The sequence below is a fragment of the Notolepis coatsorum genome (genome assembly GCF_963971535.1).
Source record: "Notolepis coatsorum genome assembly, chromosome: 19".
In the NCBI taxonomy this organism is placed as follows: Eukaryota; Metazoa; Chordata; class Actinopteri; order Aulopiformes; family Paralepididae; genus Notolepis; species Notolepis coatsorum.
The window spans coordinates 42,978,141-43,004,990 of NC_140183.1; positions in this window are offsets into that span (position 1 = coordinate 42,978,141).

Genomic DNA, 26,850 nt, shown 5'->3' on the forward strand with positions numbered 1-26,850 from the left:
GAATGCTGATGTTCAAGCAGCTACAATAGTTCTTCCTATGGACCCATTACTCTGCTGAGAGTGGATGTTAAAACAAGCAACAATGTGGATTCCAAACACTATAAGATGCTTTCCTCCCTGCGTGTTGAGAATGCATTTAGCAGTTATTTTGCACCTTTGTACTGAACACTGTAAATAACTGTAAATATGACAGGGGTAAATAGTTCCAAATGTCAATTATCAGGGACAACGTTGTGATAGAAGTTGTGTAGTTTTCATGTTGCCGTAATGGACGACAGTGCTAATAGGATTATGTGGAACACTGACATACTATATCCAGTAAAAGTAAAATGTTTGGACACACCATCTAATTGAACTGAATGTGAATTTGTGTCCAAACCTTTGACTATATCTATATATATATGTATATATATATATTGTGACGAAACCTGGTAGTGTTCAGGCTCGCCATGGTTCAAATACAAACAAATTCAAATGTCCACACAGGAGCAATATCAATCAATACAAGTATTTATTGAATTCAAAGCAGAATCCAGAGGGGAAAACCAAAAGAATGGTTGTGATTCATTCCGGGGGTCAAAAACACAAAACAGGCTCACAGACAGAAAAAGGGATTGTTCACAATTTGGGGTAGTCGTCCAGTCCAGGGTCAGTACACAAGGAGGTATCTCAGCCAGTCCAGGGTCCAGTACACAAAGAACACCTACTACACCTACCTTTACCTCTCCTAATACTTCCTCTCACTGTCACAACTCCGAATATCCAATCTCTCTCTCTCAATACCACAACTCCAACTCCAACTCCTACCCCTACACTTACTCCTTTTTTTTTTTTTATAATAATAATGCAGGACCTCTTTAGGGGGTCTTTATTCGGCATGCAACGAACTGGACATGTAATTGGAGCGGCATGTTAAATATATTATTATTATGTGAGCCCTTGCTCATTTGTGTTCTACAGAGGGCGATGTAGTAAATCCAGTACGTGACGTCACTGACGTTTCCTTTCCATTCCTGTTCCGGTCTATTATTTGTCAATGATTGTTGTTGATATATATAGCGGCACTACGACCGCATCTCGCCCCGCCTGAGAAATAAATATGCCAGAGGCTAAAGATGATCAATGAGTCAATTGAGTTCTATTCAATCGCCACCGCAACACACTCCGTTTAACAGGTTATGGGCCCAGGAATGCCAGTCTAGAGCGACAAGGTGAATAGAATAATATACTAACTAAACCGGGAATGAAGACGGTACCGGGAGATTTCCGTGAACAGTGAAGACACGTCACAGAGTTTCTACAAGCCGCAACCGAACGTTTGGATATAGTAAACTCCGTTTACACATTCTGAAGCTAAAAGACACGATTTTGTGAGCGCCCATTGGTGAAGATGCATTAGCTGCAGACGCAGCGAGGAATGCAGACTGTTACGCCCAATTAGTGAATGCGCTAGACGATAAGAGCCTTTCATTGATAAGACATGATGCGGCCGATGATGGGAGGAAAGCCCTGCAATTATTGAGGGAGCATTATTCGGGAAAAAGCAAGCCCAGGGCCCTCATTCATCAACGTGTCTTACGCACAGATTTGTGCTTACCCTGTGCGTACGATCATTTCTAAGCAAAGAGTGGGATTCATCAATTTCAACTTGAACTTGACTTTGTGCTTATGTCTACGCACAGCTCTGAGCACACTTAGCTGACGCCCAGTGGTAGAATATCGTTACTACGCACAAGCGCTCCTCAGTACATGCATTCGTTCCAACGCGGAAATAAAGACACTGGCGCGTGTTCTGTATGACCCCCATAATTCATTATAGTTCATTGTAAAATAGCAACAGTAGTGTAATTATGGTCGAAACCCTATAAATAGCATTTGGAATAATAGATCTTTCTCTCAGAATGAATGCAGCATGGTTTATATAGCGTTATCGGAATATACGGGGTGTAGGCTACTGACTGACTGCGCTCCGCGTAGCTTGATTGATTGATTGATTGAAAAGTTTATTAACAGATTGCAGAATGGGTACAGTACAGTACAGCTCAGTACATACAATTGTTAAGGGGATGCAGACCAGAGAAAGACTTTCGTCTTGTTTACATCAGGGTCCCCCATTTTCAATTCATCATAAATCATAAAGCTCAACTCGTTATTATTTTGCGCACAGACCGCAGAAACACGGGAACGTTTTGATTATATTTAAAAGACTTTACGTTAAACGAAACAAGTGGAATTTCGAAGCTGTAAGCAGAATACAAGTCATATGAAGAACACCCACGATATAGTGTTCTTCCCCCTTTTTACTGTATAAGAAAGAATAGAAAACGCATTGCAATGACACCAGATAGTGGACAGACTATGTATATGATGGGATTCAAGTTCGCGTTTTTGTTGATCATAGGCATGCTGTCAGAGTATGATATCTTAATCAAACATTCTAGAACATTTGTCGTCACAGATCATGTCCTAATAGAACATAGGCTATGGCATGGTCCATCGTGATATTGTGTGGACTGTTATTACTGTACCGGTACCACCCATTGTGACAACAGCCTTGTGAGTCCCGCACACAAACATGATGGAATTCAAGTTCATGTATTGAAAGGCAGGCTACATCATACATGCAGTGAGATTCATTGTTCTTGTATATGCTCTCGTATTATTGTTTATATAGGCTACCCAATACTGACATCAAAATAGATTGTAGTATGCCTCTAGAAATCATATGCAGCAGGTAGAAAATTTACGTGAGATCCATCGCGATTTGGAATAAAATTGAGGAGAACTTTAATCCCTGGGTATTAATCAAACAACACGGGAAAAGGCAGTCATATTCCAGCGCGGTCTTTATTAGTGTTTGCGCTGCCCAGGCAGCAATGGTTAATAGATATCATATCCGACATCACCGTAAGTGTACACGTCTGTCAGCCTGTCTCATGACACGCTTCCCTCGGCTTAGTCCATTTTTCCACATTTCATGGGGGTATTCCATTACCGTATATGGTTAATCGGGGCGGTTCTGGTATGCAAATACTTAAAACAGTGCACAAGCTCAAACGTAGGATCAAAGTCATATTCATCATGACAGGTGTGCGTAGAACCTGCGTACGCACGTGTGGTGAATCCCGATTTTCCTGTGCGTGCACTGATTCTACATTCTGTGCTTACGTGTGAAAATAGAACATATTCTACGTCCACGTTGATGAATGAGGGCCCAGGATTCTAAACCTGTACACATCATTGACCACCATACAAATGGAAGACAATGAGAGTGTGACTGATTACATGATAAGGGCTGAGAATATAATTTCAGCTCTTCGTGATGCAGGAGAGAACATGAGTGATGGGCTGCTTGTAGCCACTATTCTGAATGGATTACCAGACTCATTTAGGCCACTAGCTGTCCATGTAACACAGAATGAGGACAATGTTACATTCAAAGACTTCAAGAGAAGACTAAGAGTCTATGAAGAGTCTGAGAAAATGAGGACAACTGGCACTGCATATACGGACAGTGTGATGAAGACTAGCACAAGGCAAAGCAAACAAGGCACCAAGACATATAGGAAGGATGGGGAAGCCACTCTGACATGTTACAGGTGTGGAGAAAGAGGACACACCCGAAACAGGTGCACCCGAAAAGTGTGGTGCAGTCACTGCAAGAGCAACACACACACAGAGTCCCTGTGCAGGAAAAAGGGAAAAGGAGGAGCGAGAAAGGTCGCAGAGGTGGACACCGACGACGACGATCAATGCTTCATGGCCAAGCATGCAAACAACGAGAGGCTGTCAGCCAACGTGAAGAAAAAGGGGATCATGGTGGACGCCGGAGCGACATCCCACATCGTGAATGATATTGCCAAGTTCAAGAGCTTTGACAACACATTCCAGCCTGACACCCACTCAATGGAGCTGGCAGATGGGACCAAGTGTAGCGGGTTGGCACAACGCAGAGGAACGGCGCTGATCTACCTACTAGACAACGAGGGACGGCAACAAAGAGCACAGCTACAGGATGCACTGTATATGCCGACGTATCCACATGACATATTCTCAGTGGCAAGAGCAACCAATGCAGGAGCAACGGTGACTTTCAAAAAGGGGGACAGCCACATGATCGCCAAGAAGGGAAACAGGTTTGACCTCCATGAAAGTGGTAATCTGTTTTATTTGCCAACTGTTCAGAAAGAATTTGATACATGCAATATATGTCATGACATGCAAACTTGGCATGAAATATTGGGTCATTGCAATTATGAGGGTGTACAAAAGTTACTGGGTGTGGTAAAAGGTATGGAGATAAGAGGCAGTGCAGTCAGGCCAGCACAGCTGTGTGAAATATGTACAAAAGGTAAATTCACCCAGACAAGGAATAGGGAGCCGGACAGAAAGGCTACAGAACCTTTACAGATGGTCCACACTGATTTAGCCGGTCCCATGAGAACCCCAAGCTTAGAAGGTCATAAGTATGCACAGTCTTTTACAGACGACTACTCAGGTGCCATGACTGTGTATTTTCTCAAATCCAAAAGTGATGCAGTACACGCCACAGAGCGGTACTTGGCAGACTCAGCCCCTTATGGAAAAGTGAAATGTTTACGATCTGATAATGGAGGTGAATTTACAAGCAAGGAATTCAAAGCACTGTTAACCAAAAATAGGATTAAGCATGAGACATCTGCACCCTATTCACCTCACCAAAATGGCACAGCAGAGATAGGTTGGAGAACAGTTAGACAGTAAGTTGCCAGACAAGCTGTGGAGTTATGCTGTACAGACGGCAGCCTATGTGAGAAACAGGTGCTACGGTAGACGCACAAAGAAGACACCATATGAGATGCTCACAGGCAAGAAACCAAACATGTCCAAACTTCAGAAATTCGGATCTGTATGTTTTGCCTACACACAAGAGAAAGGGAAGTTAGATCCCAGATGTGAGCAGGGTATTTTTATTGGCTATGACAAAAACAGCCCAGCTTATCTTGTGTACTATCCAGACACAGAGAAGGTCAGAAAACACAGGTTAGTGAAGTTCACAAATGAGACAGCCAAAGAAAAAGAAACACAGACACATGGATCACACATTGAATATCAGGACAGAGATGCACAGTTACACCCCAGGATCCTTGAAAATGAGGGAAATGATGATGAAGAAATGGAAAATGCATCAGGTCAAAGTGTTCAAAGTGATGTTTCTGAGGCTAAATGTGAACAGCCTAGCACTGAGTGTCAGGGTAGAAGGTACCCACCTAGAGTTAGGAGAAAGCCAGTGTACCTTCAAGATTATGTGACTGAGGATACAGCAGACAGACTGGTAACATGTGTAGACTCTTGTTATAGAGCAGTTTGTGATATACCACAAAATTACCAGGATGCCATAAGCTCAACCAAGTCACATCTGTGGGTAGACGCAATGAATGATGAAATACAGTCACTGAAAGAGAATGACACAATCAAGATCACCCAGTTGCCACCAAGCAAAAAGGCAGTGGGGGCGAGGTGGGTCTATGCTCTCAAGAGTGATACTGATGGATCAGACAAATGTAAAGCAAGATTTGTGGCAAAAGGTTACAGCCAAAAGCAAGGTATTGACTACGAGGAAACATTCTCACCTACAGTTGACATGACAACGGTTAGAGTGGTCATGCAAAAGGCAGTGCAGGAAGATTTATTTTTACATCAATTGGATGTCAAAACTGCATACCTGCATGCACCAATTGATCGTGAGGTCTATGTGGAACAACCTGAAGGTTATGAGATAAAGTCAGAAACAGGAGAAAAGCTAGTATGCAAATTACAGAAATCCCTATACGGTCTAAAGCAGTCAGGCAGCAACTGGAATGCTCTGTTACATGCATATCTCACTGAGAATAGTTTTGAAGAAAATCCAGCTGATAACTGCCAATACACAAGGGAAAAACAAAATGAAAAAGTGATTCTAATTGTATTTGTTGATGATTTAATCATTGCTGGTAACAATGAGGAGGTTGTGAAAGGTGTCAAAATGATGCTTGCTGAGAGGTTTAAAACGAAGGATCTGGGAAAATTAAAACATTTTCTATGGATAGATTTTAACCAGTCAGAGGGTCAAGTCACAATGTCACAACAGAGGTATGTGAACAAAATCCTCTCCAGATTTGGAATGCAAGAGTGTAGGTCCAGAGAGACCCCATGTGAATCAAAACTTGAATACACAGAAAATGCAGAAAAATTTGGAGACCCGAGGATGTATAGAGAGGCAGTGGGAAGTTTGATCTATTTGGCTACATGCACTAGACCAGATTTAAGTTTTGTAGTCAGTAAACTTTCCCAGCATCTTTCTGAACCAAGTGAAGAGCATTGGAACACTGCAAAACATGTGTTCAGGTATCTTAACACTTTGGTTGCCTTGGGTTAAATTCATGATATACCATAGGTTGCCGGCTCTATTTGTCTATGGAGAAAGTCCCCTTTTTTGCAGGGCTATAACTTTTTAAATTCTATTGCTACATTGCCATTATTAGGGCCCATTCAAAGTCCTATATGTATTGTTCATTGTGTAGCAACGTTAAACTTTTTCATTCACATATTCATAGTAAAGTATGGTCTAATGTATAAGTATGTTTTCATCTCTTTCTGCAGCTTTCTCCAGAACGTGATATATAGCCCCAAATGCATTATATTGATGATGAAATACAGTTTGATGGCAATCAGCGCGATATAAAAAATTCCAACTAGACGTACTTCTAGAAGTTACTACACGTCATCTGATGTTGACCGGATGGGCGAGGGGGCGTTTATAATTCCGTGGGCAGCGTTATACCAATCATCTAATGTGGGTCAAATGTTGATAATAGCAGTTAGTATCGAAGACGGTAACGTTACACGCTCAAACTCACCCCAGTCTCCGCGCGCCGTTGGGCGATCATCGTAGAGTAGAACTTCTATCATTATGGGATGGCGATTTACCCGGTCCATCTCCAGCTTGTATAATGGTATATACGTCCAAATCATGTTGTTTATCGAGTTATTGGCAATCGATCGCTATGTAGCATGACGAGCCAGAGTCACGGGACATGTACAGAGTGGCCGGAAGCAATACGGACGTCTAGCACAACCTCTATGGCACATCCTGTTTAAGCGATTGCGCCGATCGGCCACGAGATGGCGCTCCTGAACCGCCAGAGAGCTCAGTGGGTCCTGCTGGTGGATCTCAGGCCAGCGGAGGGGACATATGAATCCGATCGCAGATTTTTGAAATATTGATATAAGGACGACGTAAAGCGTCCTCCGGCAACTTGAGCATGGCCGGGAATGACGTCTAAAGACGGTTCCAGGCACCCAAAGTGTTAAGGGTACAACAGACCGTGGCTTATGTTTTAAAAAGAATGATACAGGTGAACTAGGCCTAATAGTCCACAGTGATGCTGACTGGGCATCAGACGTTGTAGACAGACGTAGTACCACAGGGTACTGTGCCAGTCTAAGTGAGAGAAGCTCTCTCATTTCATGGAAGAGTAGAAGACAACCAACAGTTGCACTTTCTACCTGCGAGGCAGAATACATGGCCTTAGCATCAGCCATACAGGAGTGTATGTATTTGCAACAGCTACTCAAGGGTATTGATGGATGTCAGTATGCACAAACCAAGGTTTATGATGATAACCAAGGAGCTATTGCACTAGCCAGGAATCCTGTAAACAGGCAAAGATGTAAACATATTGATATAAAATATCACTTCATAAGAGAAACTGTGAATAGTGGGAGGATATGTTTGGAATATTGTCCTACTGACAACATGATTGCTGATGTGATGACAAAACCAGCCACTAAGCTACAACTGAAGAAGTTTGCTCAGTATTTGTTTGGCACTTAGTTAGAGTGAAAGAAAAGCATGGATGTGCCAATATGTTTTTTTTGTTGTTGTTTATTTTGTATTGAAGGCCAAAGAGAGAGAATATATATATATATATTTTTGTTTTGTACCACAATAAGCTAAGTTCGAGTGGGGGTGTTAAATATATTATTATTATGTGCGCCCTTGCTCATTTGTGTTCTACAGAGGGCGATGTAGTAAATCCAGTACGTGACGTCACTGACGTTTCCTTTCCATTCCTGTTCCGGTCTATTATTTGTCAATGATTGTTGTTGATATATATAGCGGCACTACGACCGCATCTCGCCCCGCCTGAGAAATAAATATGCCAGAGGCTAAAGATGATCAATGAGTCAATTGAGTTCTATTCAATTGCCACCGCAACGCACTCCGTTTAACACGGCACACACACACCGGGATACACACACACACACATGCATTGTCTTTTTCTCAGTCGCCGATGCGATTGAGTCTCTGCACTTGACCCATCCCGTCGTCCTTCCCCCCATGGGCAGCCGGGAGCAGATAGGGCGTCAACGTGAGCCGCGCCCCGGGGACCAATCCAAGTGCTCCTGCCCGTCTTCGTCAAGGACACCACAGCGTTAGCGATCTGTTGTTGTGCATGTTTTTCCATTGGGTTTATCTTATCAGGGGGAAACCCTTGCAAGCACGGGGAGAACATGCAAACTCCACACAGAAAGGCCTGGGAGATCCCCCACCTGGGTACCTGGCATCGTGGAAACCTGGTCCCCAAGCGGGAATCGAACCCTGGACCTTCTTGCTGTGAGGCGACAGTGTTAACCACTACACCACCGTGCCTCCTCTCTAACCTAGTGTTAATGTAGTGTGTGGGACTGGGTGTGTGCACGTGAGATGTGGCTGGACTAATGATGCACAGGTGTGTTCTATCAGTACTAATCAGCTACCTAATTGCCTCTACTCCCTCTGTGACAGATGTATCTCCCATCCTTCACATATCCAAAGGAGGGGGGAGGAGATCTGTCACAATATATATATATATATATATATATATATATATATATATATATATATATATATATATATATATATATATATATATATATATATATATATATATGTTGACTAAAAACACATCTTCAATCAATATCTGAAAAAAACGTCTTATTGTCTTTTACTGTACTTTGCTACTATGTATATTCTACTATGTACCATGCTACTATCCCTATGCTACTATACCTACTATGCTAACTATACTTATGCACTCAGAGTGTAGCACTCAAGTTCGACACTGTTTACCCTCCTGCTGACTTCGCTTTGGATAAAAGAGTCAGCTAAATGTAAATACTGTATATGAGCCAGGACAAATATGGAACAGATATGGAATGTCCTTGGTGAAGACTCAGATAAATAAACTCTGTGTATTGAATCTGAATAACTTGTGTTATCAGTCTCATAGGTTGCAAAAACGTGACGATGAGAGTTTTTCTAATACTACATTGAATCATTGTGTTGTGTTAATTACAGCTCAATGAGGTATTTGTTAATATACATCATTGCATGGTGCTTTCATTAGAGTATTTGGATGTATTTGGATTTGACAGGCTGTCGAAAATGTTATTTGCAGATGACACTGTAACGTTTGGGGTTTTGCTCTCCTCAGTGAGCAAAGCCCTAGTGTTACCTGATGGTAATTAACCTGTCTATCTGCCCTGCTTGCATTCATTGGTACCTGGTGTGTCTAGTTAGGTTGGCTTTGTTTATATGCTCTTCCTGGTTACCATTGAGACAGTCGATCACTGAACCTACCCGTGAGTACACCGTTGTGAGTAAACACTTATCGCTCCTGCCATAGAGGATAAGTTAGTTCGACGTTTATAGTATGTCCCGTGCCTTGCATTATTGTTTTGTATAACATTTTCATGTGCTTATGTAGCACCGTCGCCCGACGTGTTTTGTTTTGTGCTATGTTTTGGAGACAGTGTTTTCTCCCCTTTGCTTTCCCCATTTTTGCTATACAGTTCAGTTTATATCTTTGTGCAATAACGTGTTTTGGAGACTAGCTTTCTCCCCTTTACTTTCCCTCTTTTGGAGACAAAGGTATTCTCCCATTTTGTTTGTGCTCCGTTGTCGGTGTGTATGCCTTTTGATATCCAAACAATAAATAAGTACCCTTTTGTTTGAGGATCAACACCTGCCTCTCATCTATCCGTTATGCACTGCACCTGGGTCCAACACACCTACCCAAAGCGTAACAGACACAAGTGTATTCTATTCACATAAAGATCCTGATACCATCATTAAGGTCTTAATATTCTTGGAAAAACACGTCACTTGATGAGCACAGAGGTTGCCACTATGTTATATTACTCTATGGTATACCCATATATCAATTACTGTCATTTAGTTTAGGGTAGTACTCATCAGACCAAACTTGAGCCCATATACCATCTGCAGAAACAAGCTCTAAGAATAATCAGCTGTGTACAACAAAGTCATTTTTCTCAGCCTCTATTTCATAAGGTATCCTCAGTGTTTATCAAGTGAATCATCTTCAGATTGGTGTATTTGTGTGTAGTTCTTTAAAAAGAGCCCTTCCCCCTTTCTTCCATGACATGTTTGCCCACAATTACCAATTTCATAATTACTCCACACGTAGCTCCTGTTTTCTTAGACCATCCAAATATCCGTTTTGTATACTCTACCGAGGGTCAAAGTTGTGGAACTCTTTGCCTCCACATATTTTGGATTTTCTTTTCTGAAGTTTAAAAGAGCATTGAAATCACATCTCCTAGCTCACCAATATTTTCCATATGGGCTCCCTTTACAAACTGTGGTCTGATGGCTTATTGTATTTAGTTAATTTCTTCCTGTCATTATTTGTAGTTTCTTTACAAATTTGTATCTAAACTTGAAGCCGTATGGAATAATCTGTAGACCTGCTTGTATGTATTGTGAATGAATGTTCCTTGTGTGTGTTTGGGGAGGGGAGGTTCGGGGGGATTTTAAATGTTTTATTTTATATTGATCAGTGATGCCACAGATTACTTGTAAAAGTAATCCGATTACTGATTACTGATTACTCCTTTAAAAAGTAATCCAAGTTACTTTACTGATTACTTGATTATCAGAGTAACTTAGTTACTTTAAAAGTAACTAGGTTACGAAGTCGTCGTCGTTCCCCCAACAGTTTTTTAAAAACGCTTTATTGAAAGTGCATACATTGTTTTTAACTTGTTTCTCTGCACATAACGTAAATTGTTAAACTAGTGCTTCAGCTTCTGTACCATCAAGTATGGTAAAGCAACAGTCTATGATGCTCACAGCATTAGAGCAGCCAGCCAGTGGTTTTACAAAACCAGTGTATCCATTCACATCTAACAAATGCAGGCTGAACTATTCAATTATATCAACTGTAACTATTAAATTGTTTTTATAAATGTCTCTCTATAAACATACAATCAGTCTCTCTTTAACATGTAAATTAACTGTAAATCTGGCAAATAAGAGCTTTTGCTCTGCCACCATCAAATATACATTAATCAATAGGGAAAGAAACAATCTCTCTCTTTTGCTGTTTGGCTGGCCTCCGAGTCCTCCTGTACCTAGTCGAAGCGTCGTAGTGTTGTGATTCCAGATGCTTTCAATGCAATTGGATGTGCTGTTTTTAGCGGTAGTGTAGTGCCGAGAGATGGGAGTCGGAGACGGTAGCTCGAGTTAGAGCGAACAGCATTTATTCAGTACACAAATACAACATGCTACGGCTACGTTGCGTGCAGAAAAACTGACTCGTGGTGGCAGGTAGTGCCACCTCATATAATGTCCGGGCGGAACTCTTGTTCCTAACAATAGTTCCGTGGGTGAATTATGTACCATTAACAATCACTACACAAGCCCCCCCAGAATTCAACCATGGTCAAAATCTCCACGGCGGGGAGAGACCACGACCCGGCCGCGGCGTGAGCGGACAACCCGGGGCGCGGTGCAAGCGATTGCGCCCTCCACGGCGCCCGGGGGCATGAACCGGCCACGGTGAGTGTGGAAAGCCAGGGTCGGGGAGGTAGGGGCGGCGCAAGCGCCCGTGTCCTCCCCGACACCCGGGGGCACAGACGTCGACGAGGCCAACGGCGGCTCCGTCGTTGGCGGGTCCCGGGGTAGCGGCGGACGGCCTCGGCGGGGGGAGAGGGCCAGCTCTAAGGGCTGGGAAATGTCTACGTGGGCGGGTTCAACCTTGTGGTGGTTGTACCCCACCTCAAAGGCGAGCCTTCGCCAGTCCTCAGGGGCCTGTGGGCTAGGGTGTCCGGTGGACAGGTCACCCAGCAGCGTCGGACCCGCGTGACCAATCGCGACGTCCTCCAGGCGTAGCCTGGAATCTGCAGTCCCGAGGGCCTGGATGTCGTGGTCGGAGGCCTGTTCCGAGCCCCTGTTGACGTAGTCGAGGTCCGGCTGTACAGCCCCGATGACGACGTTGGGCTTCTCGGCGACGTGTCTTGACTCAGAAAACGTGAGGGGTTCGTGGTCGGTGAAGGCTGTAAGAAGGCCGCCGTATGTCGCCTCATCGCGGACACATGCCAACGAAGCCCGTGTCTGTGCGTTTATTAGGCGGCCATGTCTAATGTCCACGAGGAGACCGTGTGCACCCAGGAAATCTGCCCCGAGAAGTGGGAACGAAATGTGCCTCCTCTGCCAGAGCACGGGGATCCACAATGTTTGTATTGGCTAGTGCCGTCTGTACCCGTGGCGGCATGTGTCTGAGGAACAGCTCTTTAAATAAAAAGTTCGGCTGCTCGGCGCCCAGCAGGTTCAGCATCATCTCCATATGCGCCGACGGCTTGCTGTCTCCCAAGCCACGTATATCCAGCAAGCGTCGGGCCCGCTCAGACGGTGACAACTCAAAAATTCTGAGTAGGTGCGTCTTAAACGCCTCATATTTATTCCGTGCAGGCGGAGCTGTTATGAAGCCTACCGTCCTCGCCGCTGTAGTGCTCCCGAGGCTCGAGACGACGTGGTAATATCGCGCGCCGTCGTCGTCAACCCCTCGTAGGGCGAACTGCGCCTCTGTTTGCGCGAACCACGCCGCCGCAGAATGCTCCCAAAACTCCGGCAATCGAATAATAACGGCATCGTTTGCCATGTTCGGTTCGGTCCCTGATACTTCAGCGAGACCAACGTCGGGGTCACCAGTGTAGTGCCGAGAGATGGGAGTCGGAGACGGTAGCTCGAGTTAGAGCGAACAGCATTTATTCAGTACACAAATACAACATGCTACGGCTACGTTGCGTGCAGAAAAACTGACTCGTGGTGGCAGGTAGTGCCACCTCATATAATGTCCGGGCGGAACTCTTGTTCCTAACAATAGTTCCGTGGGTGAATTATGTACCATTAACAATCACTACAGTAGACAGTATTTACGTTTAGGTCGCTTTCACATATAGTTTTGGTGGACTCGGTGCGGTTCTGGGGGTGAAGTTGCAACATTGTTGCATTCTTCATTTGGTTCGCCTGCTTTCACACAGAGGCGAATGGGGGACCCTGATGTAAACAAGACGAAAGTCTTTCTCTGGTCTGCATCCCCTTAACAATTGTATGTATTGAGCTGTACTGTACTGTTGCAGAATGTACCCATTCTGCAATCTGTTAATAAACTTTTCAATCAATCAATCAGGCGGACCGAGACCTTCTGAACAATGTCACGCGGTCGAAAAGGGCGCTTGTCTATTGGACAGTGGAAATGTGTGTGTGGCTGCTGCGATCCCATGTGTGCGGGCGCGCGTGTGTGTGTGTCTGTGTGTGTACTGCGGAGCCCTTCAGATCAGCGAAGCCGAGTTTTGACATGGCATTGATCCATTGTTCTATTGAAGCACATTACCACCATCCTCTCGCTAAACAACTTGTAGACCACGGTGTTTTTATGAGTGCCCACAAGTAGCTGTTTTAATAATATATAATTTATGATGAGATAGTAACGAAATAGTAATGCACAGCCACTTGGACAAGTAACTGCAATCAGATTACTGGCTTTTAAAGATTAACGCGTTAGATTACTATTTTCGGGGAAAAGTAATCAGATTACAATAACGCGTTACTTAGTAACACGTTACCGGCATCACTGATATTGATATAATCTCAGTATAATTTAGCTTCTTGGAGAATGCCACATACAAGAGGGTTTTTAGGCAATGCTCCTTCACATCTCTTTGTGGATTATATTGTATTATATGTAATTGTTTTTATATGTGTAAATAAACAAAACAAACAAAGAAATGTCTGTGAGATTACAGTATATGCAAAATCAGCATTGTTTTTTGGTGAAGTGCCCCTTTAAAGAATCACATTACTGCCCCTTCAAACTATACTGTCAAATGAGAATGTGGTATTTGAGTGTAATCCTTAGCTAGGACCAGGCCATGTGAGCGGATCGGAGCGTGAGCGGCGCGGGGCGCGGAGCGGGCGGTTTTGACGTGAGCGAGGAGTGGGTTTTAAAATGGGTCGGCGCGACGTCCGGAGCGAGAGTTCTCCTCCGCTCCAATCCACTCCAGGTCGCTCACAGTGGTTTAACACTGTTGATGTAATATACATGCAGTACAATGCCAAAGCAACAGATGGCGATGTACAAACATGAAGGCCATTTTCAACCAATGAGAAGGGTGAACCTGTGATATCCGGTTCAGGCTTTGTCACTGTCACACTCACTCCTGATAGAAAACGTATCGACGCCATTGTTGTTGACGTTAGCTTACATGCTAACGTTAATGGCAGCGACCATAGCATTGTGGCTCGGCTAGCCTATCATCGCTTAATAGAGCTAGTGGATGGATAAACAACGTTATTTAACATTGCAGAATGGGTACAATTACAATGCGGCTCAATACAAACAATTGTTAAGGGGCCCAGGGGGTGTAGACTGTTGTAGTTTGAGCTGATTTACACCATGCTCCAAAAAAAAATAAAAAATCTGCCGAGCGATCTGGCGCGGGGCTCGATTCAAGGTGAGCGGGGAGCGAGCGGAGAGCGACTTGGGGGCGGGGTCAACATGATCGATTAGCGGAGCGGACCAAGCTTTAAAGAGCGAAGAGCGGATTTCTCGGCCGCGCCGATCCGCTCACGTGGCCTGGCTAGGACACACAGTGTCATAGAAGCAAAGCATTCTCACATAAAGTGAATTCAACACTGTTGTTTCAATGGTGTTGTTTCAGAACCATGAAGAAGATAACACGCTATTTACTCTCCTTCCTGCTTTAGTTTAGCTTGATGGTGGATGTTAGCCGTTAATGTTGGCACCAGCAGGCTGCAAAATTCTGTAACACAAGCATGACCATTCACAAATGTATATCAATTCATTGTCAATTCCATAGCTTGGCTTTCTTTTGCATTTTTTATTAGTATAGCAGCAAAGCACACAGGGGTTGCTTTAGCAGGGGTCTCAAACTCAATTTACCTGGGGGCCGCTGGAGGTAGAGTCTGGGTGAGGCTGGGCTGCATCAAATATTCCACAAAAAAGGGGTTTCAAGTATTCCAAAAAAAAGTACAACTGATCCAATCTTCTCAATCTTTAGCAATAACATTTCAGAACATGAACAGTTCTTCAGAACATGAACGGTTCTTCAGAACATAGGCTTCTCAGTGGTGTCAGTGGACTCATCCACAGCTATGGAAATGCACTGTGCATTTTTTTTTTTATCTATCACAAAGCTGTTTAATCAAATCGCCAGCCAGTATTCCAGTTATTCTGGTTGCTGTGCTATCTGAGGGGGATTTGCTTTTGTTTGCCTTCAAACATGGTCTCCATCACTTCAGTCATACATTACTTTATTATGTATGCATCAGAGAGTGGCTTCTTGTGTTTAGCCAAAACCCATGCCACTGAGTGAGGACTTTGTTGCTTTTTCTCGTTGTGACATAGATTTAACAATAATTCTGCTTGCAGCTTGATATGATGATTTCATTCCATTTATTTTTGTGGTTCTTAGCACTGAATTTTGAGGAAAGGTTGCATCAAAATAACTGTTTTGTTTCGTAGTGGCGTTTCAAATTGCCACTCTTCACAAGAGCTACCGTTTCTTGGCATATTAGGCACATTGGTTTGGTGCTGGGAGGATGCACGCATATTTTTCAGTCCATTCACCTTTGAATTGCAGCGATTTTCACTGTCGACTTTTCTTTTACTGGCCATCTTTGACCATGCCACATTTTTCTACTAGCTGCCTGCTGGCGAAACTAGGCTACTAGCTACATTTATCTCACGGAGATAAAACTGGGAACGAGGTTATTAGCTACAGTACCTGCAGATTAGACTACCTGTAGAGTGTAAATGCGCTGTCAACTCTCGCTCTGACTCGAACCGTTGAAAGAGACGATACGCATTCCGTGAAGACCCGCCATACTCTGCCTCTGATTCGCAGACTGTGGGTGGGGGGGGGGAAACGCTGACGGGACGCTCAATGTGATTGGACCAGAGTAGACAGACGCAGACAGTGGAGCAGTGCTTGCAGAGGAGAATTTTGAGGATGCCTGCCATATGCACTGGATGACAGGATATATTTTCCTTCCACTTTACTTGGTATCACTCCGGAATCACGTTTCAACCAAGTCACTAACGAGGGCGGTCAGGTGGCGTAGCGGAGATTGTGCTCGTCACCAATGCAAGAGGCTGCGGTCTTGACTCCCGGAGAGTCAGCATTGCCTTGGCTTGGGCTGATCGCTATACTAACTCGTTTGGCTGAGTTAGGGGGAGGGAAGCCGTGGGTGGGTCCTGGGCGTTGTGTACAGCGACCCCTACAGTTCGGTCGGGGCGCCTGCACAGCAAGGGTAGGATCTGGAGAAAGGTAGTGTGACCTTCCACACGTTACACTCTCCCGGTGAGAATCTGCGCTGCCAGGCTGGCTGCCGGCTGGCTGCACATGTGTCGGAGGAAAGCATGTGACAGTCTCCGGCCTCCCGGACCAACAGTAGGGGGGGGGGTGCGCAACAACCAGGAAGGGGGTTGGGAATTGGCATAACGACTAACAGTGGGATGGGAGAAAAATCGGAAAAAGGAAGGGGAAAAAGATAATAATAAAAAAAATAAAAAAAAAGTCACTAACGTAACGTTGCTGTCATGAGCCTGCGCTATGGTAGCCTACAAGTGATAAAATAAATAAAACTTCCAACTCGCGTAACGACTCGGCAAAAAGTTGCGTGCGGGCCGCACTAGGGCTGTCTTAAATACTTCGAAGCTTCGCAGCTTTGTTCGATGGGCATGGGATTCGAATATGAAAAGAAAATGTTATTATTAAAAAAAGAAAAATATATATGTATTGGCTACTGGGACATAATTCACGGCATTCTAGCCTATTGTGGTGTTTACTACATCTCCTGTGACCCTTAGCAGGGGATAACGTAGTTAAAGAGAGACGAGTGAAAGATGAATGGAAGTGTTGTTTGTGCAACAGTAGAGTGCGTAATAAAATTGTGTTTTTGCATCGGAACATGACTCCGTCTACGCTATCATTACTGCATTCCTACATTGGTGACCCTGATTTTCTCTTGGACGTATTTCGGAGATTATATCGAACATGTCAACTGAACAACAGAACGCAGATCGCAGAACTTTGAACGCAGTTTCACTCAAGCTGCCCGAGTTTTGGGAACAGAGTGCCAACGCTTGGTTTGCGCAAGCCGAAGCCCAATTCGCTCTCAGGGATATTACCGCGGATGCCACCAAGTACTACTATGTGGTAGCAGCCCTTACGAACTCAACGGCAGCGAGAGTGGTGAGTTTGCTGGAAAACCCATCTACACGTGACAAATATGTTACTATAAAAACACACCTTAAAGAGGCTTTCGGTCTGTCTGAATCTGACCGTGCTTGCCAGCTTCTCTCTCTACCTGGACTGGGTGACTCAAAACCCTCTGAACTGATGGACCACATGTTAGCTCTGCTGGGTGACCATGGGCCATGTTTTCTATTTAAAGAACTTTTCCTGCAACAGCTGCCAGACTATGTTCGTTTACCTATGGCTAATTCCATCAAAACTGACTTTCGTCAGCTAGCTAGAGAAGCGGATGTATTTTTCTCAGCTGGGAAGAGGTGTTTAGCAGCATCGGCCTACACCATTGATGAGCAGGGGTTCCAACCAATCTCTATCTCTGCCGCGGCTATGCCCCGCCGGGTGAGGCCGTCTGGGTTATGTTTTTACCACGCAAAGTTTGGGAACAAAGCTAAGAAGTGTCTGCCACCATGTAACTACAGTAGGTCGGGAAACGCACTGGCTGCCACTCATTAGCAGCCGTGAGTGTTGGCCATCCTGCAGGCTTGCAGTATGTCACCGACTCACTCTCTGGCCGCCGTTTTTTATGTGACACGGGTGCCCAGGTGAGCATGCTGCCGGCGTCCACTCAGGACTTCCACTCAGCGAGACGGGGGCCCCGCCCTTGAAGCTGTCAATGGCAGTGCGATCCCTACATTTGGCAAACGCACCATGGCATTATGTTTTGCTGACCAGCGTTTCACCTGGGATTTCGTGTTGGCCAAGGTGTCCACTCCCCTCCTAGGCGCTGACTTTCTCTGCGCCAACAGTCTCTTGGTAGACGTGGGGAATCGCCGGCTCGTCAATGCTGAGACATTCGGCTCCTTGGCATGTGAGCGCAGTGACACAGCCACAATGACACTGTCCAGCGCCGTCTTGCCCGCTGATGATTTCTCCCGCCTCCTGTTGGAGTTCTCGGACATCACAATACCCACCTTCTCGTCCGCTGCCACTAAGCATGGAGTCGTGCATTACATCTCCACGGAAGGCCCACCAGTACATGCTAGGGCTCGTCGTCTCGACCCACACAAGCTCACCATCGCTAAGAATGAGTTTGCCTCCATGGAGGCACTGGGCATCATTCGTCGTTCCGACAGTCCTTGGGCCTCGCCTCGCCATCTCGTTCCAAAGGCTAACGGCGGCTGGCATCCGTGTGGCGACTACCGGCGCCTTAATGACGCCACTACACCTGATCGTTACCCTGTTCCACACATACAAGATTTTTCAGCCCACCTAGCTGGCGCGTCTGTTTTTTCGAAGGTGGATCTGGTGAGAGGATACCACCAGGTGCCGGTTAGCCCTCAGGACATCCCCAAGAGGGCAGTTATAACCCCATTTGGACTCTTTGAATTTCTGAGGATGCCTTTTGGCCTAAAAAATGCTGCTCAGACCTTTCAGAGGTTAATGGACACCATGCTGCGCAACCTGTCTTTCGTGTTCGTCTACCTAGACGATATCCTGGTAGCCAGCACATCCAAGGCAGAACACCTAATACACCTCCGTCTCCTCTTCAGTCGCCTCAGAGAGCATGGATTAATCATCAACCCAGCAAAGTGTCAGTTTGAACTGCCTGCCATGGACTTCCTTGGCCACCACATAACTACTGCTGGGGCGGTCCCATTGCCAGTAAAGGTGGAAGCGGTGGTGCAGCTCCCACGCCCTACCACTGTTAGGGCCTTGCAGGAGTTCCTGGGGATGGTGAATTTCTACCATCGGTTCATCCCTCAGGCTGCCCACCTAATGCGCCCCCTGTATGGGGCTCTCAAGGGCAAGACTCCCAAGCATGACATTGCCTGGTCCGACGACATGTCAAAGGCATTCTCGGATACCAAGGAGGCCCTTGCGACCGCAACCATGCTGACGCACCCCGTGCCTGAGGCTCCCGTGGCGTTGACAACTGATGCCTTGGATTATGCCGTTGGAGCCGTTTACAAACAGTTGGTCAATGGTATTTGGTAACCCCTGGTGTTCTTTAGCCGACAACTCCGTTCCAGCGAACAGAAGTACAGCACATTTGACCGTGAGCTCCTCGCCCTGTACTTGGCAGTCAGACATTTCCGTTTCCTGCTGGAGGCTCGCCCTTTCACTGTTTTTGTAGACCACAAACAATTGATTTTTGCTATGGCGAAGGTGTCAGAACCGTGGTCTGCCAGGCAACAACGCCATCTGGCTTTCATCTCTGAGTTCATGACTGACATCCGGCATGTGGCTGGGAAGGAGAACCCTGTGGCTGACTGCCTCTCTCGTGCCGCCATCGGTGCTGTCCACCTGGGCATTGATTACGCCCGTATGGCTGCGGATCAGGTTTCAGACCCAGACATCCAGGCATGCAGGACGGCGGTTACTGGCCTCCGGTTGGCGGACGTCCCCTTCATTGATGATGGCACGACGCTGCTATGTGATATATCTATGGCGCAGCCACGGCCAGTGGTTCCACATGCATGGAGACGACAAGTTTTCGAGGCTGTCCATGGCCTCTCGCACCCGGGCAGAAAACCATCACAGCGCCTAATGGCAGCGAAATTCGTCTGGCTGAGGATGAAGCTTGACATTGGGGGTTGGGTCAAGACCTGCATGGCATGCCAACGTGCGAAGGTCCATCGGCATGTTAAGGCGGTTCAATGTCCCTGAGAGGCATTTTGACCACATCAATGTGGATCTGGTGGGACCCCTTCCTCCCTCCAGGGGGTACACTCACCTTCTGACGATGTTAGACAGGGCCACCCATTGGCCGGAGGCTGTCGCACTCACTGCGACTACTACAGCTGACGTGGCCCGTGCATTCATCAGTACCTGGGTCGCCCGGTTCGGTGTTCCCTCTGATCTTTCCTCTGACCGAGGGGCCCAATTCACTTCTGTGTTATGGACTTCCATTACCCAGCAGTTGGGTGTCTCCCTCCACCGCACTACGGCCTATCATCCACAGGCCAACGGTCGATGAAAGTTGCTCTTAACCCTCTAGAGGCCAAGGGCTTGTTTGCACCCGTCGGTGGAGAACAAAAGAATTTAGAATGTCTTCCAAATGCTCAAAAAGTACATCTTTTCAGAAATCGATAAAAATAGATAAATGACAATTTCGAGTGCTTTGAGATGTAATCTATATGTCTCCGTACTTGCTAAACGTAATATGACTTGTAAATATGTTTAATTCTTGCTAAATTGTATAGTTCTAAATTATCCCCGTATTCACGGAACTACAACGCGTCACGTACATGCACGCGCGCACACACAAACAGCCCTGATAGGTGTTAAATCACTGAGTGATCTAATATGCATATCATTCTTCAGAGCGAGAGGGGGAGGGATTGTGTTTCTCACATTGTCGCTGACTGTCGTTGAACTCACTGCTCTCAGCTGAACTCGTGAGGATATCTCGCCATGGGGCTGCATATTTCTCCAACCAATCATACCGTCTATAAGATCTATTTTCTGGTATTCCAAGTTTAGTCAGGATAATATAATCTGCATTATCATTCTCGAGAATACACGCGGACCCGACGGGACGTTATGAATTAAAAGTAGTCTAACATGCTTTGCATCCAAACCAGTGTATATACCCACGTCGCGCTAAACATTAACTACTGCAATGTTATCTGCTAACTGAGTATTCCAACTAAGCTAAGCAGAATAATGCTCTGTAACAACTCATCTCGAGTCTGCTTCTATGTGCGACAGAAACTCTGCAGCAGCGGTTCCAATACTATAATAGTTGTAGAGCATTGTGCTAGTCTGATACACAAGCTTGAGACGTGACGGCCCCCGTACTACTCTGACGTCACTCAGGAAGTAAACACCGGTCAGGTTAGCAGCATATAGCACTAGACTGTATCGTATCGTCCCTGTAAGATACTTGTATTAAATACCCATCTACGCTCACCTGCCTACCTCTCGTTCTTTCTACATGGTGTCAGACGTTGTGGACACAGTAGTCAACCCGCGTCCAAGAGTGAAAAGCGAAGGTTTAGGAGGTAGCCTATAACTAGGATATATAACGTGCGAGGAATAACGCGCGAGGACTCACGTTCAGCATGGCGGAAGGATTCCGCAAACCAGGCCCACTCGTGTTTGACAGCCACGTTGCGGAGAATTGGAGAATATTCGAGCAAGAGTATGATATATTCATTGCTGCCGCACACTATGACAAGCCGCCTCGCTCTCAAGCCTTCATCTTGCTAAACCTGGCTGGCTCGGAAGCCATAGAACGGGAACGGGCATTCGTGTATGGACCAGCCCTGTACGATGGAGACGACAAGCAGGGAGAAGAAATAGTCCCCGCCCAATCAAGAGAAGACCCGGAGTGTTTGAAGAGGAAATTCCGTGAGTTATGCAATCCACAAACAAACGTCACTATGGAAAGGCACAAGTTTAATACAAGGAGCCAGAAACAAGATGAGACTATTGAAGCCTATGTCAGTGATTTAAAAATCAAAGCAAAGAGCTGTCAATTCGGAGATTTGCGCGAAGAGCTAATCAAAGATAGACTTGTGTGTGGCATAATAAATGATGGCATGAGTAAGCTACTACTCCGTGACAGCAAACTAACTTTAACCAAGGCAGTGGAGACATGTCAGATCCACGAAATGACAGAACAACACACTAGGACACTGGCTGCACCAAAGCAAAGCACAACCAATGTAGATAGCCTACGGCACAGAATAAAAGAACGTGTTTACAAGAAAAAGCCAAATACAGAGCACTCAACTCGGTCCATAGCCAGCTGCAGCAACTGTGGAGGCAGCCACGAGCCCAGACGAGAAAGGTGCCCTGCATTCGGCAAACAGTGTCACGGATGTGAGAAAATGAATCATTTCAAGCAGTACTGCAAATCCACTCCAGGGAGTCACAGAGACAATCCACAGCACCAATACAGAAAAAAGCACGCTGTGAACCAGATTGACAGAACAATATCGTCAGGCGACAGCGACGATTCGTTCTACTGTGATGGAGTCACAGTAGTGACAAACACAGTCAATACTGTGGGATCACCAGCGACACAAAAGAGTGAAATATTCTGCAGCGTCCAGGTCCACGGAATCCCCGTCGAGCTCAAAGTGGACACCGGAGCCAAGTGCAACGTGATATCTCGCAAAACGTTCAACCAAGTGAAATACAAAGAGAGAGTGGATCGCTCCAGGACAGCGAGGCTGGTTGCCTATGGAGGAAATGAAATACACACATTGGGGACAGCAACCCTAGCATGCTACATAACAGATAAGTCCGACTCCCTACAGTTCCACGTGGTGCAACAGGACGTCCAGACGCTGCTGGATTTACAAGACAGCCTTAGCATGGGACTGGTCACACTCAGTAAGGAGATACACCAGCTACATCTGACAGACGAGGAAAACTTTTCACACAAGATGTTCTCGGAATATTCAGACCTCTTCAAGGACGAGGTGGGTAGGCTCCCCTACACCTACTCCATGAAAATCGACCGAGAGGCCACGACTGTTGTCAGGCCAGCACGCCGGATCCCAGTCGCTATGCGAGAGAAGGTTAAGATGGAACTGGACAGAATGGCAAGCACAGGCATCATAACACCAGTCTCAGAACCCACTGAATGGGTATCTTCAATGGTAGCAACCCACAAGAAGAACTCAGACGACATACGCCTCTGCATAGATCCACGAGACCTAAACAAGGCGCTCAAACGCCCACATCACCCAATGCGCACTGTGGAGGAAGTAGCAGCGCATATGCCAAACTCAACCGTGTTCTCAACACTGGACGCCAAGAACTCTTTTTGGCAAATACCGCTGGATCACAAATCATCGCTACTGACCACATTCAGCTCGCCATTCGGACGATTCCGTTTCCTCAGAATGCCCTTTGGCATAAGCAGCGCCAGTGAAGTCTTCCAACACACAATGGAGCAAATCTTCGCAGGATACCCCTGTGCAGTGATAGTCGATGACATTATCGTTGGAGGAAGCAGCGAGAAAGAGCATGACAAAAATCTCAAGAAAGTCCTCGACAGAGCACGTGAAGTCAACTTACGGCTCAACACCAAGAAATGCAGGTTCAGACTGAAAGAGGTTGGCTAAGTTGGACACCTGTTCACAAGTCAGGGTCTAAAGCCAGACCCATCAAAGACGCAAGCGATTAGCGAGCTGCCTGCACCAGAAGATGTAACGGCTCTGCAGAGATTCCTCGGCATGGTAAACTACTTGGCCAGGTTTGTCCCAAACTTCAGTGAAATCTCAGCCCCCTTGCGACACCTAACGCACCATGACACGGAATGGTGTTGGTACAAGCAGCACCAAGACGCATTTGACACGCTGAAACAGTGTCTCTCAAACCCACCCACGCTGATGTACTACGACGTCCGCAAGCCTGTCACACTCACGTGCGACGCTTCCCAGTATGGCCTAGGCGCGGCGTGTCTACAGGACGGTGTCCCAGTCGCTTATGCATCCCGCACCTTGACGGAGACAGAGAGGCGATACGCACAGATCGAGAAGGAGCTTCTCGCAGTAGTGTTCGCGTGCTCCAAGTTCAACGACTACGTATACGGAAAGCACATCCTAATCGAAACAGATCATCAACCGCTGGTCACCATCCTGTCAAAGCCCCTACACACGGCTCCAGCCAGACTGCAGCGTATGATGCTTAGACTCCAAAGGTACGATTTTGAGCTGAGGTACAAGAAGGGAAAGGACATGTATCTCGCGGACACGTTGTCCCGTGCTCCCAGACAAACCACAGACCGGCTTAGTGGTGAAAAGACAGACTTTGAGGTCATGGCAGTGAGACACATTTCCTCATCACGTCTGAACGAGCTCAAGGAACACACAGAAAGGGACCCAACCCTGCAGAAAATATGCAACATCATCAACCACGGATGGCCTGCGAGGGAGTCGACGCTGCCGGCAGGGGCTCGCCAATACTTTGCATTCAGAGATGAGCTCACAATCGACGATGGCGTCATCATGAAGGGCTCAAGAGCCATCATTCCCAAATCACTGCAAATGGACTACATCACGATCCTGCACAGAGGCCACCCTGGCACAGAGTCGACCAAGCACAGGGCAAGGAAAATTGTGTTTTGGCCTGCCATGGCGAAGGATATCGAGGAGAAAACGGCATCATGCCACATCTGCAACAGCACAAAACAACACCAACAAAGGGAGCCACTCAAGCTGCATCCCATTCCAGACTTACCGTGGTCAACCGTGGCGACCGACATCTTCGAGTGGAATGGATGTCACCACCTAGTGCTGGTCGACTCATACTCAGGTTGGTTCGAGGTGGACCTGCTGCGTGACATCACATCCAACACAGTGATAACAAAACTGAAAAGACACTTCGCTGTGCATGGAGCCCCACACAAAGTAATATCGGACAACGGGGCCCAGTACACAAGCCAGCGCTTCAAGGAGTTCGCCTCGGCCTGGGACTTCGACCATGTGACCAGTAGCCCGGAGTTCCCGCAGGCGAATGGACTAGCGGAGAGAGCTGTGCGCAGCGCAAAGCAACTCATGGAGAGGTCCAGACGGGACGGAACAGACGTCTTCCTAAATCTGCTCAACCTCTGTAACGTTCCACGTGACCAGTCACTTGGGTCACCGGCTGAGCGGCTCATGTCAAGACAGACACGTACCACCCTACCCATCTGCGAGACACTACTGGTTCATAAGGCGAAGGACAACAAGATGATCAAAGCACAGCTCGAGAAGAAACGGAGCATTCAGAAGTCGTGCTATGACAGATCAAGCAGGCCCCTCCAGCCACTGGCCCAGGGACATGTAGTAAGGTTACAGACTCCACATGGATTCTTCAGAACATAGGCTTCTCAGTGGTGTCAGTGGACTCATCCACAGCTATGGAAATGCACTGTGCATTTTTTTTTTATCTATCACAAAGCTGTTTAATCAAATCGCCAGCCAGTATTCCAGTTATTCTGGTTGCTGTGCTATCTGAGGGGGATTTGCTTTTGTTTGCCTTCAAACATGGTCTCCATCACTTCAGTCATACATTACTTTATTATGTATGCATCAGAGAGTGGCTTCTTGTGTTTAGCCAAAACCCATGCCACTGAGTGAGGACTTTGTTGCTTTTTCTCGTTGTGACATAGATTTAACAATAATTCTGCTTGCAGCTTGATATGATGATTTCATTCCATTTATTTTTGTGGTTCTTAGCACTGAATTTTGAGGAAAGGTTGCATCAAAATAACTGTTTTGTTTCGTAGTGGTGTTTCAAATTGCCACTCTTCACAAGAGCTACCGTTTCTTGGCATATTAGGCACATTGGTTTGGTGCTGGGAGGATGCACGCATATTTTTCAGTCCATTCACCTTTGAATTGCAGCGATTTTCACTGTCGACTTTTCTTTTACTGGCCATCTTTGACCATGCCACATTTTTCTACTAGCTGCCTGCTGGCGAAACTAGGCTACTAGCTACATTTATCTCACGGAGATAAAACTGGGAACGAGGTTATTAGCTACAGTACCTGCAGATTAGACTACCTGTAGAGTGTAAATGCGCTGTCAACTCTCGCTCTGACTCGAACCGTTGAAAGAGACGATACGCATTCCGTGAAGACCCGCCATACTCTGCCTCTGATTCGCAGACTGTGGGTGGGGGGGGGGAAACGCTGACGGGACGCTCAATGTGATTGGACCAGAGTAGACAGACGCAGACAGTGGAGCAGTGCTTGCAGAGGAGAATTTTGAGGATGCCTGCCATATGCACTGGATGACAGGATATATTTTCCTTCCACTTTACTTGGTATCACTCCGGAATCACGTTTCAACCAAGTCACTAACGAGGGCGGTCAGGTGGCGTAGCGGAGATTGTGCTCGTCACCAATGCAAGAGGCTGCGGTCTTGACTCCCGGAGAGTCAGCATTGCCTTGGCTTGGGCTGATCGCTATACTAACTCGTTTGGCTGAGTTAGGGGGAGGGAAGCCGTGGGTGGGTCCTGGGCGTTGTGTACAGCGACCCCTACAGTTCGGTCGGGGCGCCTGCACAGCAAGGGTAGGATCTGGAGAAAGGTAGTGTGACCTTCCACACGTTACACTCTCCCGGTGAGAATCTGCGCTGCCAGGCTGGCTGCCGGCTGGCTGCACATGTGTCGGAGGAAAGCATGTGACAGTCTCCGGCCTCCCGGACCAACAGTAGGGGGGGGGGTGCGCAACAACCAGGAAGGGGGTTGGGAATTGGCATAACGACTAACAGTGGGATGGGAGAAAAATCGGAAAAAGGAAGGGGAAAAAGATAATAATA